Source organism: Vombatus ursinus, unplaced genomic scaffold (assembly GCF_900497805.2).
Source record: "Vombatus ursinus unplaced genomic scaffold, bare-nosed wombat genome assembly UNPS02014779.1, whole genome shotgun sequence".
NCBI classification, from domain to species: domain Eukaryota; kingdom Metazoa; phylum Chordata; class Mammalia; order Diprotodontia; family Vombatidae; genus Vombatus; species Vombatus ursinus.
This window is the reverse complement of record NW_020954557.1, coordinates 62,182,608-62,185,555: the sequence shown is the minus strand read 5'-3', so window position 1 is coordinate 62,185,555 and position 2,948 is coordinate 62,182,608.

Here is a 2,948-nt window from a genome sequence, read left to right as displayed (position 1 = left end):
CTTAGAGACTTACTAGGTACCATAGCAGACCCTGAACTTTCTCGTCACAGAATAGAGATAATGACAACTCCAATATTTATCTCATAAGGTTATTATGAAGATGTCATCTTTGCCAATTTTCTGGGTGTAAGGTAAAATCTGAATTGTTTTGCTTCTTACTTTTTTTTTAGTGGTTTGGAGCATTCTGTAATATTGTCATTAATAGTTTACAATTATTTTAAGAACTATTTTTTTTCAATATCTTTTGACCACTTACCTATCAGGGAATGGCTTTTGGTCGTATATTTCTATTAGTTGTCTATATAGCTTGGATATGAAATCTTTATCTGAAAAACTTGATATCAAGACTTTTCCCAGTCACCCACTGTACTTCTTATCATAGATGCATTAATTTTGTATAAACACTTAAAATTTTACATAATCAAAATTATTTATTTTATCTTTTATAATTGCTTGTAACCCCTGTTTAGTTAAAAATAAATCTATAGCTAAAAGGTATATGATTGGCTTTTGTGGTATAGTTTTTATAATATAGCTCACATATCCATTTAAAATTTATTGTGGAATGTCACATAAAAGGTTTACCTAACCCTAATTTCTGCCAAAGTTTTTTTCCATTTTTCTGAGTAGTTCTTATCAAACATAAAATTCTTTATTAGATGATTTATATTGAACACTGGCTTATCGAGTTGTATTGTTATTTCTGATCTTCTTTTCTCTAATCTGTTCCATTGGACTACTTAAAAATTTTTTAACCATTACAAAATGGTTTTTATAGTTGTTACTTTATAACATAATTTGACATCTGGCAGTCTACTTTCCTATTACCCCCTCCCCCCATTATTTCTCTTTATATTTTGTTCTACATATTAATTTTGTCATTATTTTGTCTAGCCTTCTAATATACCCCTTAGATTGGTGTAGCACAAAATCTATAAATTAACTTTGGCAGTATCATAATTTTGTTTATATTAGCACAGAATAGCTGTAATAACTTGAATGCTCTTCAAATATTTATATTCTTTATTTCTTAAAGGAACAGGTATCAAGTATATTTTGATAGATTTATTCCCAAATACTTTAATACATTTTGTAGTTACTTTGTATGAGATTTCCCTTATAATTATTAATTCCTAGATTTTGTAGTTATGTATAAATGCTTTTGATTGTGTGTGTGTGTGTGTGTGTGTGTATCTTTTGTATCATGATTTTGTTAAAACTTCTAATTGAACCAATTGTCTCCACTGGTTTCTCTGCTGATTCCTGTGGAATTTCTAAGCAAACCATCATGTAATCAACAAATAGGGATAGTTTTGTCTTCCCTTCTCCTATCTTTATGCTTTTAATTTTGTTGCTGCTAGCATTTCTAGAACTATGTAAATAGTAGTAGGGAAAAAGGGTATCCTTCCTTTACTCTGATAACTATTGGGAAAGTTTTTAATGTTTCTTCATTACTTATAATTCTTGCTAGGAGTTTCTGATAGATAATTTTAAAAATCATATTCAAAACAATTCTTCTATGCCTATAGTTTGTAAGATCTTTAACATATGTGACTTACTTTGTCAAAGCCTTTTTCTACATCTCTTGTAATCATTTGGAATGGGATGTGATGGTTTTTAATATAATTGTACTCTTTGGTTTCCTAATGTTGAACTATCCTTGCATTTAAATTCAATAAATTGCTGCAGTATTTTCCTCAGGATATTACTTAAAATTTTAAAATTAGTATTTATTAATAATACTGGTCTGTAGTTCTCTTTCTGTTCACTAGCTTAGGTAGCAAGAATATATTTATTTCATAAAAGGAGTTTTGTAGAGTGCTTTCATTCTTAATATTTTGGGGAATAATTTGTGTAGTATTTAGTATTAATTTTTTTTAATTTTGGTAGAATTTTCTTGTGATTTCATCATGAGAATTTTTTCTTTGATAGCTGCTTTAAAACTGGTTCTATTTCCTTTACAGAGATTAGATTATTCAAGTTCTCTCTTTAGTTTTCTATTAATATGAGTATTTTATATTTTTGAGAACAATCCTCTATTTCTTTTGTGGTCTCATTTTATTAGCATATATATGTATGTGTGTATATATATATGTATAATGGATTCCAAGAATTCTTTTTATTTCTTTTGATTTTTGTCATTTCTCAATGTTGATTTGCTATTTCATTTATTTGATTTTCTGTACTCTGGCTTTTAATTAACTAGCTTTTCATATTATCTATCTTTTCTATAATTCTTTTGTTTTCTAACATATTTTGTCTCTAAATTTCAGTAACTTTTTTTTGCTTATTTTGGGTTTGCTTATTTGTTTGGTTCTAACTTTTTAAATGTATACTCAGCTAATTAATCTTATCTTTTTCTATTTCACTAATATATGTTTTGTTTATCAGTTCTATAGTTTTTTATTTCCAATTTATCTATTTCTTTTTAAAATAATTTAAATTAAATTTTATCTTAAATAAAGAACTTATTTTCTCTCTCTCATACCCATCCCCAGAAAAAAAAATTAAAACAAACTCTTATAACAATATAGTACAAGACACTGTGTGTGGATATTACATATTTGTTATACTATATATATATATGTATATATATATACTTATACATATATGTATATGAGTATATATATGTGTATATGTACGTATGTGTGTGTATATATATATATATATATATATGTATATATGGAGAGAGAGAGAGAGAGAGAGAGAGAAGTAAAACAAATATCCATGTTAACCATGCCTGGTAGCATTTTTCATCAATGATCCTCTGGAATAATGGCCAGTTATTGTGTTAATCAGAGTTCTTAAGTCTTTCAAAGTTGTTTGTTTTTATAATATTGTTATAGCATAAATTATTCTCCTGGTTTTACCTGTTGCACACAGCTATTAGTTCATGGAAATCTTCCCCAGTTTCTCTGAAACTGTCTTTTGTCATTTCTTATATCACG